The sequence below is a fragment of the Acinonyx jubatus genome, chromosome F2 (assembly GCF_027475565.1).
Source record: "Acinonyx jubatus isolate Ajub_Pintada_27869175 chromosome F2, VMU_Ajub_asm_v1.0, whole genome shotgun sequence".
Lineage (NCBI taxonomy): Eukaryota > Metazoa > Chordata > Mammalia > Carnivora > Felidae > Acinonyx > Acinonyx jubatus.
Genome location: NC_069394.1, coordinates 72,341,240 through 72,357,698, shown reverse-complemented (window position 1 = coordinate 72,357,698; position 16,459 = coordinate 72,341,240).

The following is a 16,459-nucleotide window of genomic DNA, read 5'->3' as shown; positions in this document are numbered from 1 at the left end:
AGGCCCTGGGATAGAAATTGCATCGTTGTCTCTCCCTTAGCTGTCTGAATCAAGTGTAGGGAGAGGATGGAACCTACTGGTTAAAATAAGAGCTGGGAGTGACCCAGACCTCGACATCATTCGTTTTCTGACCTGTGCGATGCCTAAGGAATAGGAGGCTGAACACAACGTGCGTTGTCAGAAATGTGACAGTAAATTGTGAAACTGTTGACTGTGTCGTGTACTAGTCCTTAGGGGTTTTTCGGTGTGGTGTCATTGCCCAGATGTTTATCACTTGGGCACATTGTCCACGGGCCATTCTCTCCGGAGAGCATCCAACTCTTATGCCCCAAATGTCTCAACTCCCTCACTAATGCACTTGCCAGGGGGCGCCTGGGTGGCTCAGTCGGCTGAGCGTCCGACTTCCTCTCAGGTCATGAGCTCACGGCTCGTGAGTTTAAGCCCCGCGTCGGGCTCCATGCTGACGGCTCAGAGCCTGGAACCTGTTTTGGATTCTGTCTCCCTCTCTCTCTGCCCCTCCCCTGCTCACGCTTTGTTCTGTCTCTCAAAACTGAATAAACATTGGGGCGCCTGGGTGGCGCAGTCGGTTAAGCGTCCGACTTCAGCCAGGTCACGATCTCGTGGTCCGTGAGTTCGAGCCCCGCGTCAGGCTCTGGGCTGATGGCTCGGAGCCTGGAGCCTGTTTCTGATTCTGTGTCTCCCTCTCTCTCTGCCCCTCCCCCGTTCATGCTCTGTCTCTGTCCCAAAAATAAATAAAAAACGTTGAAAAAAATTTAAAAAAAAAACTGAATAAACATTAAAAAAAATTTTTTTTTAAATAATGCATTTTCCATTTTAAGGCACTGCTATAAAGGCTCTGTCCTTTTTTTTTTTTTTTTCCTTTTACCCATATCATATTCCGTGCTGTTTTCTTTGGCTAGATTCTGATTACTCAGATTCGATTCTTGCAGTGGCCGGTTCTTCCAAATTGTGTGTGCAAACCGTATGCTCGCCGGGCCCGCTAATAAAGACAAAATTGGCAGAGTTGGCAGGTGGAAACGGAGAAGACTGGCTTAAGAGCTGGGTGTCCTAAACTGCTCAACATGCTTTACCACCAGCTCTGCCAGTCCCTGGTCTTCTTCTGTCCAGAACAAGGACATTCGAACACGGTCCTTCAGCTCTTAATTCTGATTCTTTCCACAAAATTCTGATTCTTTCCACTGACCAACATAACGTGCCTAAAGGTGGTGTGATGGAGGTAAAAATGGCCAATAAGTAAATCCACAGAAAATACACCTTGTGTTGTTTATTCTCTTCCTTGTAGGTGGGTTTTCTGGCGCTGTTCTACTGGTAAAAGAATTTGAGGAATCTTGTCAAAAGCGTTTTTAGTATAGTAATATCTGTGGAATAGCTGGTAAATTATAGCATTAACGAATAGGTTAAAGACAATTTTACAGGTTGGGGCGCCTGCATGGCTCAGTTGGTTAAGCGTCTGTCTCCTGACTGCAGCCCAGGTCCTGATCTCTCAGTTTGTGAGTTCAAGCGCCGTGTCCAGCTCCACACCGACAGTGCAGAGCCTGCTTGGGATTTTGTCTCTCTCTCCCGCCCCCCTCTCTCTCTCCCTTTCCCTCTGTTCATGTTCTCTCTCTCTCAAAAATAAACACTTTTTAAAAAGACAATTTTACAGGTCAATACAATTTTTCTCATTGTTTGAGAACTTTAAAAAAAATTGTTAGTGTCTAACTGTGCAGATCTAATCAACAAAACGTATGGTGTCTGTATAAAATACTATTCAGTCATCTTTTAAATGCAGAATATTTAATAGTATGAAAAAATGCATGCTAAAAACAAAGTCATGTTAGAAAAGGTTTACCATAGGGGCAGCTGGGTGGCTCAGTCGGTCAGGTGTCCGACTTCGGCTCAGGTCATGGTCTCAGGGTTTGTGGGTTCAAGCCCCGCATCGGGCTCTGTGCTGACAGCTTGGAGCCTGTTTCAGATTCTGTGTCTCTTTCTCTCTCTGCATCTCCCCTGCTCATGCTCTGTCTCTTTCTGTCTCAAAAATAAGTATTAAAAAAAAATTTTTTTTAAAGAAAAAGTAAAGGTTTACCGTAGGATGACAGTTTACTTAGGGAGAACAAAGCAAACAAACAAGCTTCTTACCATTTCTAGCCCAAATTTCAGTCTCTAATATTATTCCTCACCGAAAGTAACCAGAGTCCCTTCAAAAAAAATGGCGGATTTCAGCAGCCCCCTAATTCAGCGACCGCACTTAGCATCCCCGGTGGTGAAACAGCCAGGCACTGCACATCTCCCAGTGGGTTGCCTGTGGCATACGCGTAGAACTTGCCAGATAACTCTCTACTAGAACTGTAACTTGAATCTGTCAGCCTTAGATGAAAGTTGCACTTCATAGGAAATATATAGAAGAATAAGTTAAAGGTCAACCAGAAGTGATCAGACAAATCCAGAAGGTGAAACATTTTACAGGACAGATCTATGTCATGAAAAGAGGAGACTCTTCTAGATTCAGGGAGGGATAAGGAACACAACTGGATTAGTGTGCATTGAACTAGATCCTGATCCGGAGAGACAAACTCTAAATGATATTTTGAGGGCAACTTGTGAAATACGGTCGGGGAATATTGAAAATTATGATCGATCTTGTGAAGCGTGGTTAATATTTTCAGCTATGTAGAAAAAAGTGGTCAACACATATTAAAGTATTCCAAAAATGTTAATGCTCATTAATGACAAAAATGTTAATGGTGGTGGAGTGTATAGGCTTTGGAGACAGGTCTGACTTTGACCCCTGACTTCATCATTGACCAGCGGGTCAAGGCACGTTAACTCTATGCCTTAGTTACCTCGTTATGCTATGCCTACCTTATAGGTAATGGGAATTGTACAAGATAATGTATAGTTTAACAACTGTCTACGCCACTTTCCCATTAACCTCCTGATGGTTGACCTATTTTCTATTACAATTTTTTTTTCTAAATCTCTCTGTTCCTGTTTTAAGCTTTCACTAGATTTCATCCTTATTTCCACTCAATATTCTTCTATTCTCTCTGTGCTGTGAGGACTCGGGGTGAAATTATCCATTGTTATCTCCGTGCCGCTGAGTACTCTGATTATACATAATCATCCACTTCTCTTAGATCTTTTTGTCACTAAAGAATTCAACAATCCCTGCTGCTGTGTCACTTGGTGACAGTTCATTTAGGACAATACCTTTTTTCTTACTGACTTCCTAATCTCCTTCAGCCCTCTATTTCCTAAAATAGTCCTGCCTGCTTTATTTTCGTTCCCAATTCTTTTTTTTTTTAATTTTAGTTAACATAGAGTGTAATATTGGTTTCAGGAATAGAATTCAGTGACTCACCACTTTCATACAACGCCCAGCGCTCAACACAAGTGTCCTGCGTACTTTATTCGCGATCGTTCAATCTCTCTTTTTTCCTCTCCCTCTCTCTCCCTCTCTCACTCTCTCTCATTCTGTCTCTTTCTGTATCATTAAAGAGAGCCAGATTTTCTCTCATATAAGGGAGAATAGCTTTTCTGCTTGACAGTGTCTACTTCTCGTATCTTTCTATTTCCTTTGTCTTGCTCCTCAGTGGAGTCCAAACCCACTTGGCTTGTGTAAATGCTTGAACTGCCTCGCTGTCCACTCTCCAATTCTCTCCCCAGTTTGGGCTCTGACTTTTGTTGCCCTCAATTATCAGAAACAGCCATGATAAGGTCTTCCTTAACCTCTTCTTCTTTTTTTTTTAACGTTTCTTTATTTATTTTGAGAGAGAGTGAGCAGGGGAGGGGCAGAGAGAGAGAATCCCAAGCAGCATCCACGTTGTTGACGCAGAGCCTGAGGCAAGGCTAGATCTCACAAACCATGAGATCATGACCTGAGCCAAAATCAAGAGTCCAATGAGCCACCCAGGCATCCCAACCTCTTTCTTAACTAAATCCAAAATCTTCGTGGTGATCTTTAACTTTTGGACTTTTCAGCCACTGGTAATTGTGATCAGTCTGTCTTAATTTACCTAGAACTGGCTTTCTTACTTTTCCAGTAATGTCTTTAATGCTCTCATTTGATTACAGCTACTTGTCATTCTCTCCCACCTGTCCCTCATTTGCACATGGTTTCCCTGTTTTGATCATATTTACTTTGCAGTCCCTGCAATTTCTGTGCAAAGAACAGAAACAGTGTGTTTTCTGCAGCAAATTCCCCCAAGAAAACAGACTGCTGAAGAACCAGTGTTAAGAGAGTAAATGAAAATGATGATATGGCAAATGTCATTCATTCCTTTAAAATCTCCTACTTTTTCCTTTAGGGATCTGAATATATACGTCAATATATCGTTAGTCTCATTAATATGTGGCAAAGTGAGTTGGTTAGATCACAAGCCACCAGAGATCCTCCCTGCCCCCAGTGTAGGGAAGTATGCTTTTCAGTCACTCTGGGCGGGGAGGGGGGGAGGGGGTCCACGTTGCTTCCATGTGCCCTAAACATCATCCTGGGGTCAGGTCTCAGCATAATCCCTCGCTCTCCCACTGTTCATTAGTGTCCCTGGAAAAGCGACCCAGAGCTCTAATATCTTCTTCTGTAAAATCAAAAAGAAGCTCATAGTACCTCCTAAAGGCAAGATAAGGAAAAGTTCGGTAAAGATACTTGTGTATTTGTTAACCACCCCCTTCCAGAGAGGGAAAAGGTGAGCAGGAGAAAAATGGAATTACTTCTACCCAGAGCGGCTGTGCTTTCTCATCCTTCTAATTTCTACATGAGACCGGCTCTGACTTCCCTTCCATGTCCTGCGGAAGTCAAAAGCCCTCCCCAGCATTGCTCCACATTCGTCTTGTTTTCATGAGCATCTTTATTCTGAGCTCCTTGTTTCTAACGAATTAGTGCAATTTGTGAACCACCATGCCACTGCCCCATCCCACCGCCCCGTTCCTATGCTGCACGACATTGATGCAGATGTCGAACCTGGACATCACCCATCCTGTCCTCCCCCAAAAGCCCAGCAAAAACAAAACTCTGCCTACAGGGTCTTTCTTTGGGCAGCCAACTTTAATAAAAGTTGCAGAGGAAGCGGAAAGAAATATTACAGCAAGACAAACAACTTCAGTAGAACATTCCAGCCCTACCACTGTCTATTCCTGGGGATTTTTCTTTGGCCACCTTGTTCTGTGCTGCACCTCCAGGCTTATGCCACCGTGCCGACTTTATGCTCTCTGCTAGGAAGTTAATGCTCCCTAAAACTCCAATTTTTCTAAGTAAAGCCAATCCCCTCTTTGCTGTCTATAATCATAAACTTAGCCTCTTCACCAGACCAATTGAGGTCCTCAGCAGAAAAGGGTGGAGATGTCTTCCTTAGTAGCTGTATATGGCATTTTCACCATCCATTACATAATGGCTTGGTTCTTAATGAAAATGTGGCTGTGGTATCACAGTTGTTTTGTTTTGTTTTGTTTTAAATGCCGTTGACCTAGAGTTTATAGGCCTAAGAATAAAGAACTACCTCAGAGTAAACATAAGAAGTACAACACACACAGGATCAAGGCTACATGCAAATACAGTTTGGTTTCAGCGTTCCCAAATAGCTGTAGGGGGGCCAAAAAAAAAAAAAAAGACCTTGATAAGTACTGTTCAAGGTCTATTCTTATCAGTAAATGGCCTTGATCTTGGCTATTGGGTCCAGAGTTGAACAGGCCATGTATATAACCTACTGGCTTATGTTGACATTGGAAGCTTTATAGCTCTTCAGTGACAAAATGCTTGCTATTTCCAAACTTTCTAATATACACACAAATACACACTGTTACCTCTACTGATATTTCTTTGTCCTAAGAGATATAGTTATCTGTTTACCTTTTTGTGCAAGCCAATTGTTTATAAGCTTTGAAAAGTATGCTATTTCAAGGTGAACAGAACAGGGAGAGGGAAATAATATCAAATATTCAAATAACACATCTCAATAGAACCAACTTTGCGTCCTCCTGCTTTATTAGAGGGAGATTTTTAAAACACTTACAGCACCTAATGTGTGGCCAATGTCAGATGAACCCAACGCGAACTGGAGGCTGGAGTGCGGGGTAAGTTCTTGCTTTCTTTCTTTGAACTTCCGTTAAACAACCAACAAAAACAGCATGTCCCATGACATCAGTGCTTGGACCAATTTTTCAATTAAGTTTCGGTAGATCAGCACCATGGCAATGAACTCACTGGGTTACATGTTTAAAGTTTTGTATTTCTCGAATGTTCATGTCTCATGTGGATTTCTGCAGAAGCAATATGGTTTATGGACACATCATGGCTTGGCAGGAGGAAGAAAATGACTATATAAACTGAAGTCTTGTCTTTATTCCACCACTTACCATCAATGGGACATTAGGCAAATCACTTCACCTCTCTAGAGTGTTCCACAACATAAGAAGTCATTATGTATCATCTGTCATCTATTGATTTAAGGCCTTCCTTGCTTTGCTGACCACTGTCTGTGAAATAGAGATCGTCCTTTTTAGTTTTAGTTTTTCTAAAATTTGTTTACATCTTAAGGAGTCTAGTACTTTTGAAATAACTTGACATTTGATGAAAAATAAAGTTACTCTGTTGATAGCTGTCATGATCTTTCAGTCATCCCCCAAAACTTTTCTCAACATTTGGTCATAATAATAACATGCTGACTTAGAAGTCTATTTGCATGTTTTTCTCCCCAAATAGGATATCAACATAGATCACCGTTTCTGAAGATTCTTTCAACCTTGGAATGGTTGGAAGATTTCTTGAGGATTGTGACCAGACCAGAAGAGAACAAATATAGAGGCAACATATTAGTCAGTTATAGCCTTAGTTAGGTTTTATTTGAATTTTTCTTTGGATGATTTACCTTAGAACTGTTTGGGCACATCCAAGCTCAAAGATAGACTTAACCCGTTGTACGTATAAAGCAGGATTTCTATGAGGGTAACGCTTCTTCTAGCCTGGCATTTTATAAGGCAGCATCACTTCTGGTCAAACCAGCCACAGCCCACCCAGACTCAAGGGCAGAGGGAATTGACCCCACCTCTCAAAGAGAGGACTATCATCTTTAGTCTTCCACAAGTTCATTTTCCAGAAACATCACTCTCAAACATTTTTTCCTAAAATGACATTTCAAAAAGCCATGATGGATTCTAAGAGTAATAACATAGGCAGAATTTGATCTAAGATACAGAGACGTTCCTCCTTTATTTTGGAGTTAAGTGTACCCTAATGTAATGTAATGTGTGGTGATATAGCACAATGCAGGTGCCCTATTTGGGGGATCCATTTTCCTTGTTATGTGACTTCAGAAAATACCCACTCTGGGTTAAGATAAGTTATTTCATTACAGTTGTGGGTGGTTGGCTAGGGAGAAGAAATAATTCTTTCAAAAGGAATGAATATTTATGTTTATATCCAAAAGTCATAGTGAATGTGAACACTAATGTCCCAGGGTCTGTTAGTTGTGCTCTATCTACTTTAATAACAACTAATGTTTATTCTTATTGTCAATCTCGTGTAGCATCTGAGGACCAGCTACTAGCAGCTAATCAATCAGGCGCTTTTAAGTACACGTCGTCTTGATGTTCAAGGCTTTGCCGATAAGATCAGCAGGCTACAAAACAAAAACAGCCAGAGTAAAACCACTCCATCTGTTCAGAGCTACAGGTTATACACATTTAATTTGTCGGCTTTGGAATCTAGCCATTGACAGAGGTAATCATCATGCGAAGCGACCCTGCTGATGGGACTGAGCCATGAACACGTGTGCCGTGAATAGGTGACTGAGTGCACTGACAGTCGGCACTTGGCAAGCTGGCTGGGTGCTGGGACGGCGACAGTCCCCCGACCGATGACCTCCGGCTTCAAGCAGACCTTTCCAGTTACCCCCATGTGCCTGAGGTAGAATAATGTCTCTATGTGTACCATGCTGAAGGAAAAAAATGAAGAGCCACCCACCCGAGGAATAGCTGTCATCAAATTTTTAACTACCCAGGTTGGAAGGTCATCTAGCCTAAAACCCGGACTAATTTATCGACACATATCTTTGTTTGCTCACAATGGCAAGATTCTAGAACACTGATCTCACCGGCTGATTTTTTTGGAACTGTGGTAAAATACACATAACATGAAATTTACCACCGTAACCATGTTTACGTGCACAACTCAGGAGTGTTAAGTACACTGTTAGGCAACCAATCTCCAGAACTCTTTTCCTGTTATAAAATTATAATTCTACCCCCTTAAACAACAACTCCCTATGGCCCCCTCCCTCTAGCCCCTGGAAATCACCATTCTCTTTTCTGCCTCTATGCATTTGACTCCTCTAAGCACCTCATGTAAGGGGTATTGTGCTGTGTATGTCTTCTGGTGACTGGCTCGTTTCACTTAGCATAATGTCCTCAAGGTTCATGTGTGTGGTAGCGTGTGTTAGAATTTCCTTCCTTTTAAAAGCTGAATAATATTCCATTGTGTGCAACTGCCACGTTTTGTTTAACCCACTGATATTTTACGCATGTTTTTATTATTGATACAGACTTACTTCTGCAGCCTGATCAAGGCATCTAGAAGCCATTGCATTGTGATTCATTTTCATTTATTATCCCTTTTAAACAAATGCATCTGCCATAGGTCAACCACAATATTTGGGGGGGGGGGTTGGGGGGGGTTGTTTCTGTTTTTGCCTTGGTAATGTGTAACGGATGTTACGTAATATAAATAGAGCAGAAATTATTAGAACTCTAGTCCAGGTCAAAGCACTTGACTGTCTATGACATTGAATGAAATACCTTTGATGGCTGGATTCATTACAGGATTGTGTTAGTGAGGACTCCTGGTTGCCAAGGCCTCGAGGGCATCTCGCAAAATCTAAAGAGAATCTAAGGAGTAGAAAGGGAAGGACTGGGGCGCCTGGGTGGCTCAGTCGGTTAAGCATCCGACTCTTGATTTTGACTCAGGTCATGATCTCAAGATCATGAGATCCAGCTCTGCATCTGGCTCCACAAGCCTGCTTAAGATTCTCCCTCTCCTCTCTCTCCCTCTACCCCTACCAACCTTCCCCCCACCCCCATCCCCCTACCCTGTACTCTGTCTCTCTGAAGAAAGAAAGGAGGAGGGAGGGAGGGAAGGAAGGAAGGAAGGAAGGAAGGAAGGAAGGAAGGAAGGAAGGAAGGAAAAGAAAGAAAGGAAGGAAAAGGAAGGAAGGAAGGAAGGAAGGAAGGAAGGAAGGAAGGAAGGAAAAGGAAGGAAGGAAGGAAGGAAGGAAGGAAGGAAGGAAGGAAGGAAGGAAGGAAGGAAGGAAGGAAAGGAAGGAAGGAAGGAAGGAAGGAAAAGAAAGAAAAGAGAAAGAAAGAAAGAAAGAAAGAAAGAAAGAAAGAAAGAAGAAAGAAAGAGAGAGAGAAAGGAAGGAAAAGAGAATGACTTATTTGAGGTACAAGAACAGCTGGACCTGGAACTCAAATGACATCAAGACCTTCTCCCTTGTATCTACTTCTCTCTTGTCTGTCAGCCTCATTCTTCTCTCTCTACGCATCCTGGCCTTCTCCACCTGGCAGAAAATATAACAACTTCAGGACCTAACTGAACCGTTAACAGTTGAGTGGCTTTAGCAACTGACTGGCTTTAGCAGCCTTCGAGGAGCCCAGATTCCCGAGAGCCCACTTCAGACGTGACCATAAGGCCAGTGAACACCCTGCCAGAGGGAGGATCCCAGGGCCTGGAGAACACAGACAAGGGAACATGATCAAGGTCTACTTAAGGCGCTACACACCCACTTCCAGGTACAGAATCCTTATGGTCCCTGCCCTGGCGAGATTCCGTCTTCACAGAGAAGCAGTGACTGCTGTGTTTCCTCTTTTTCCAAGTGGTGGTTTTTGTTGCAGTCACCAAGCTTTGCTTTACCACATTCCCAGCTAGAACGTGACGCGAGCAGGGCCACTCCGTGGTCTCATCTTCTCAAGGTGTCTCTGATGATACAGCTCTGTGTGTCTGACTCCTTTGTCCCCACCTCCATCCCCTGTCCTCCTTCCCCACTTTTGCTCATGGAGGGTTGGGACAGTAGATGATACAGCTCTGTGTGTCTGACTCCTTTGTCCCCACCTCCATCCCCTGTCCTCCTTCCCCACTTTTGCTCATGGAGGGTTGGGACAGTAGCAAGAGTGATGTTCCGCCCTGTCAACCCTTACCTGTTTTGTCAAACCCAGCTGGCCTGCCTCAGATCTTTCTTTCCTCAGAAAGAGTTCCTTCACCCTCTAATCAGTGACGAGTTGAGATATAGCTTGAGGTTTCCCAACATTCTTACCGTGTTAGTGAGGGTCTGTAGTGATCTGGCCCTGCTGGGACGTCCAACATTCATAGTGCACCCCAGCATACTCCCATCCCACAACCAACGGTTTGTTACTAAACACCTTCTGCCTTTCCCTTCTTGCCGGTAGTAGCGGAAGGTCTTTGCGCTGGGGCCTTCGGGGTACAGATCATTCTTGGCCATGAGTCACTTAGCTTCTGTAAATCTCAGTTCCCTCTTCCGGAAAAAGAGCCAATAATGGTATAAACCTCATAGGGTGATTGAAGCAATCCATGAGAGCCCCCAGTGCAATGTCTACCTCATAATAAGCATGTAGTACATTTACTATTATTAGTAGTCTCAGTCCAAAATATTGGATGGAATTAGATACTTGGGATTTCAAGCTGATTTAATAAATCAAGAAGTCTGATATGTGAAAATCTCAACAGAATGCCTGTGTCACTTCCCATCAGTAAATTTCTTCTTCTAGGTGATTTATTTACCCATTCCCCTGGATATACACATCGGTTGGGGGTGGAGTTGAAGGGTCAGAAAATCTTTGGAATTCTTATCCTGAAGTTGGAGGTTAGCCTCTGACTTCCCTTGATCCTACACTTTGCAGCCTGACAGGTGAATCATGAGAGTGTTTTCTTTGCTGGCAATTGCAAGGCTTTTAGGTCTGGTGGGGAGGCATAGCTGTACTCTGAGGTCAATAAGATTTGCAAAGATATGTTTACTTTGACTTTAGCTCTATTGGAATTCTGTAACCTTGGGCAGTTCTCAAATATATTTTTTCTGAAGGGCAAAGTCAAGAGGTTCTCCATCCCCTATCCTCTTCTTACGAGTAAAATAGAGATAGGGAGCCATCAGAAACAGAAGAAGGTAGGGGTGCCTGGGTGGCTCAGTCGGTTGAGCGTCTGACTTCAGCTCAGGTCATGATCTCATGGTCCATGAGTTCGAGCCCCGTGTCAGGCTCTGTGCTGACAGCTCAGGGCCTGGCGTCTGCCTTGGATTCTGTGTCTCCCTCTCTCTCTGCTCCTCCCCTGCTCAGGCTCTGTCTCTGTCTCAAAAATAAATAAAAACATTTAAAAAAAATTTTTTTTAAAAGAAAGAAACAGAAGAAGGCTGCTGGTCCTCAGGTTCTGAGAATTTGGACTTCCCTGATGAGATTTTTGGTTCTTCCCATCAACATCTCCCTCTCCACCCGAGGCCTTCTTGCCGCGAGATGGGAACTCTGGTAGTGCTCCACTCAGGCGGCCATTTATACTTTTGCCATTTTATTTTTCCTTCGGTACCACCTCCCTGTGGGTAATGCACGTAACAAATATATCACCTCCTATGTAACCCAATACAGAAAGTTCTCATTTTTAGCCCCACAACATTTTGAAATCCAGAGTACCAAGCAATCCCTTGTAATAATCACCAAAGCTTCTGGAAGGCTTACTTAGTGCTAGGCGGTGTTTTAAGGACTCACTGACTACTCATAACAGCTCTGTGAGGTGGGTGCTTTATTATCCCCTTTTTAAATGTAAGGAAATTCAAGCACCGAGAGATCAAGATCATGAGGCTAGTAAGTGGAAAATCTGAGACATGACCGCAGGTATTATGATTCCAGAATCAGACTCCTAGCCACTGTGCTATACAGCCCCAAAGATGGCCCCAGTGATCCCTGCCTTCTGGGATTCACGCCTTGTTTGGGAGCTAAAAACTTTGACTTGCTTCTAACAATTAGAAGACAGCAGAAGTGATGGGATATTACTTCTGAGGTCAGGTCATAAAAAGACTGTAGGGTCCATTTGGGGCCTCTTGCTATCTCTTGGGTGACACTCCGTGGGGGACGCCAGCTGCCATGGCATGAAGCAGCCCACATAAGTAAACCCACACAAGTAAACTGGATACAAATTTCTCAGGTCTGCCAACAGCTACATGAGTGAGCCTGGTACCGGATTCCTCAGCCCCGATCCGGCCTTGAATGACTACAGTCTCAGGAAAGACCTTGAGCATCGAGAGGTCTGGACGTCTGGCCCGTAGAAACCGTGAGTTGATATTTATTGTTGTTTTAAGCTACTAAATCTGGGGGTATTTTGCTGTACAGCAATAATACAACTGCTAAACAATACTGCTCGGTTTTTTGTTTGTTTTAAACCATACAAGATATCACAACGAGAACTTGCGTTTCTTAACAAAGCCTATAGTTAGTGAGGGCACTTGGCTGTTTGTGGTGCCTGTGTTGATTGCTTACTCCGAGCAAGTTCTTTTATGCATATCTAATGAGAATTATTTCTATAACAATTTCATGATGGATTTTGTGAAACTTATCGAAGACTTTCTGAAATTCTAAATGGGTCCACTGCATCCTGTTAATCTGATGCTTCCCTCAAAGAAATCCATTTGCCATGCCTACCTTCCTGGAATTATGTGGTCAACTTTTGGTTAATGAGACGTGATCATGTCATATGATGGAGGCTCCATGAGCTCGGGCAGTGTGAAGAATCACCCCTAGGTGGTGACCCAACTTACCTTCCCCATCTGGTGCTTTTAGTGTCTTTCTTACACCCTCTTCTGTCTTTCTTTGTTTTTTTCTTCATCTCTGTGTATGAGTGCATCTGTGTATGTGTGTGTGTGTGTGTGTGTGTGTACAGGAAATCTGCTTGTGATCTTCTCCTCTGGCACAAGTGAACATATTCTGGCCAGAAGCTTTTCCCTAGATTCTTACAAAATTATGAAATTATTTTCATTCAGGTGCATTAAATTGTTTAAATATTTATCAGTGTCGCTTAGAAACGATGAGGAACTGCAATGTGGTCTTGTGCATCTAATTTGTACATTTTATTAATAAATTTGAGCTCAGAACCTCTTTAACATATTTATCAATAGAGGCCAAGGACGTACGTAACCGGTGAGTCATTAGCCTTTGTTCCTTTGGTCTTATCCCCATAATCATGAGAGGGTCCCTTCCTTTGAAGATTTACCATCACAGTTTGGAACATTCAGGAGGGTCCCCCCACCATCCTTAGTGTTTAGTAATCTGTGATATTTGTGTGCAGGAATGAGTCACTTACCTGGTGAATAGACACTTGAACAGCAGTGGTGCTTGGGGGTTTGGGTGGTCTTAAAAATACATCCCTGACTACCAAGGGGCTACTTCATGTTTTCTTTGTTTGTTTGTGTTGTTCTCTTGTTTCTCCGCAAAGTCCTTTGGTTTGGATCGTGTTTAGCTCGCCGTCTAGTCTGGAGATGTTTTATTATTTGCAAATACTTTTTCCTTGCTCTTTTTGAATATAAGTTGCAAAAGGTTACTTAAAGTGTGTGTGTGTGTGTGTGTGTGTGCGCGCGCGTGCGTGTGCGTGCGTGCATGTGTGTGTGTGTGTGTGTGTGTGTGTGTGTGTTGACTGGCCGTATTTGGGCAGGCCTGCAGTTTTTTGCATTCTTACCCATCAGCCTTGCCACTGCCCTTAAGTGACTTTAGATTCAAAAGCTGATTTACCGAAGATATAGCGATGGTTACATCATTTCACCCAAAGTAACCAAGCTGAATACTTTGCAAACAACTGTTGACCCTAGATCTCCTGCCAAAATTTCAAACACCATGAGACAGCATTGGAAGACATCCAATGAGGGTTATTAGTTTGGAGCACTGAGGCCAGGGTTGCTCTGCAAGACTCATACGGTGCACAAGGGTTGATAACGGCCAAGCCATTTTGATGAATAAAGCAAAAGGCTTGTTTTGTAAGTGAGCAGTCAGATAGAAGAGGTGACCACTGTGTCCCTAATACAGGGCCAGCCTCCAAAGAGCAATTGTCTCCAGGCCTGACTGCAGGACCTTAGGAAGACAGCTTCACCCGTCTGCCACTTGACATCCTCTGATATAAGATGGGGTCTGTTTGTTCTGAAGTTAGAAGTTACACTTTAAATACCTGCCCCCGCCCCAAAGGTATCATGTTATTTTAAATGCACCCTTAGGTATATGTGCTGTTGGAATTTCATCTGTCTGGGCTCCTAAAACAATTGAACTCAACTCTGAACTCTTGGAGGGCAGGATTGGGTCTTTTCATCTCTATGAATTACCAATCCTGGCACCATGTCTGGGCATTCAGCAACTCCTAACTCTTTCATGAATAAAAGATGGGCACTGGGAGACGAGGAAGGGACCGCCAGAGAGTAAGGCTCACTTCATAATTGCACCTTGCCTTGTTCTCAGGTCTCAGGCTAAAATCATGTTGGGTGAGTCACGGGGGTCATTCTCGCTACAGAAATGCTATAGGCTCTGGGCAGTTCAATATTTGTTATCTCTAGCTGTGAAAGGACCCACTGCCTGCAGGTAAATACAAGGTCCCAAATGAGGCTGAGATTTGCTCTGTGGCCCTATGAGTCCTACAATTACCTGCTTACCCAGAGGAAAATAGGAGTGAGAAGGGGCCCCCCTATGTGTAGATACTTATGCTGCCCTTCTTACTCTTGGGTTGCAGTAAACATACGGACAAGTTGACCATAAAGCAACAAGAGTCATCATCAGACCAAATCAAGCTGTTACGTACGTTCTCAGAGGAGGGCTGAGCACTGAGTGGGGGAAAGGGCTGAGGAAGGGCTGTTGGTAGTGGTTCTTAGCGTCTCCTTCCTCATCACGAGCAATCAGCTGGTCATAGGGGTGCACGTCAGTCTCTTTCCCTAGAAAGCGATTGAGCAGACGCCGGACATTACTGGAATGTGCCCCTTGCGGGGGTCTCCCTTCTGCCCCACTCCCCACAAACAGCTGATCAAAGGATTCTGAGAGGAATTTTTGGCAAATACAATTCCGTTCGCTTTATTGCATTTCCATCGCCTCTCATGGATTGGCTCTGAGGGCAGCTGCCCAGCTGACCCACCCCTTTGTTTGATTCCGATTCCGAGGGGGGCTAGAGTGCAGCACAGAGGAGCAGGCTGAGAGCTGAGAAACAAAACCTCAGAACAGCCTTTTGTGAGGTTGCTCTAAATTTTTGGAGAACAAGGTATGTGGGGGGACTATTTGGAATGAGTTAGCACATGGGACTGGCTGGAATTTGAGATAAGAAGTCTTTATGAAAGCAAGGGTCGAGGGAGATGGGAAAGGAGGAAAGCATACAACAGTGAGGCAATTTCAGTTTTAGAAAAGCCTGGGACATGCCTGTTTTTTGGTGGCATACACATAATAAGCAGATTTATTTCTCACTGATGCAACACCCAGCGTGTGAGTCAGGTGGCCCTTGTCCATCACGTGCTGGCCTCCAACATGTTATCTGCGGTCACCACGGTGAGGGAAAAGAGAAGTGGCTGATCTCAAAGAGGGTTCCTAAAGGCCAGGTTGGGAGCAACCAACAGCACTGGTGAACTCATCCTGTTCGCCAGAACCCAGACATCTGGCCCCAAACTCACCACAAGAGAAGCCAGGACAGGTAGTATCCCATGTACCTAGGAAGAGAATGAGGAGATAGAATCTGAAGACCCATAACATTGTCTCTATAGCAACCCACCCTCTGAGCACCTCTAACAATCCCACTGTTCTTCTCATTCATGGAACACACTGACCCCGACCCAAGGGGAGCTCCCTAGAGGGACTGTCAGCCCCATTCCAGCTAAAAGTCTAGGGTCTCCAGCAGAAGGCCCATCAAGTCAGAGATGCCTCCTCTTGATCTGGGCATCTATGAACTAAAAAGGCACACCTTGGACTGATGAACCAGGGTTGAGTAGGGGTCGAATAAGTGCAAGAAAACACTCCCCTTTAGAATAGGAAAGAGTGGGTGACATACAGCGGTCAATGTTCTACAGCCATTCTGAAATTCCCAGGCCAGACACTGTGAAGGCCTTCTAACGTGAAGGGAAGCTCCTTGATTAGTGTTGGATTACACTGTCCAAGAGGGAATCCCTTGGCCAATGTTATCTGACTGTCATGTCTGACGTGGGTACTGGGAAGGATGCCTTCATTGGAGGCACAGCCACCTCAGCCAGCTTCCTGTCGAAGGAGTTTAAGATGGGTTAAAAGTCTTCATGGAGACTGTGTGTGATGGCATCACTCTTTAGGAAAAAGTCAGATTCATGGGGTTGAGAATTGAGGTGCCTTAGTCCCCCCCCAACACACACACACATACACACCGGCTGGTTCAGGGGCCCCATACCCCACTCCCTGTCCTCATGCAGAAGCAACTAGCCAACCACTGGCTTCT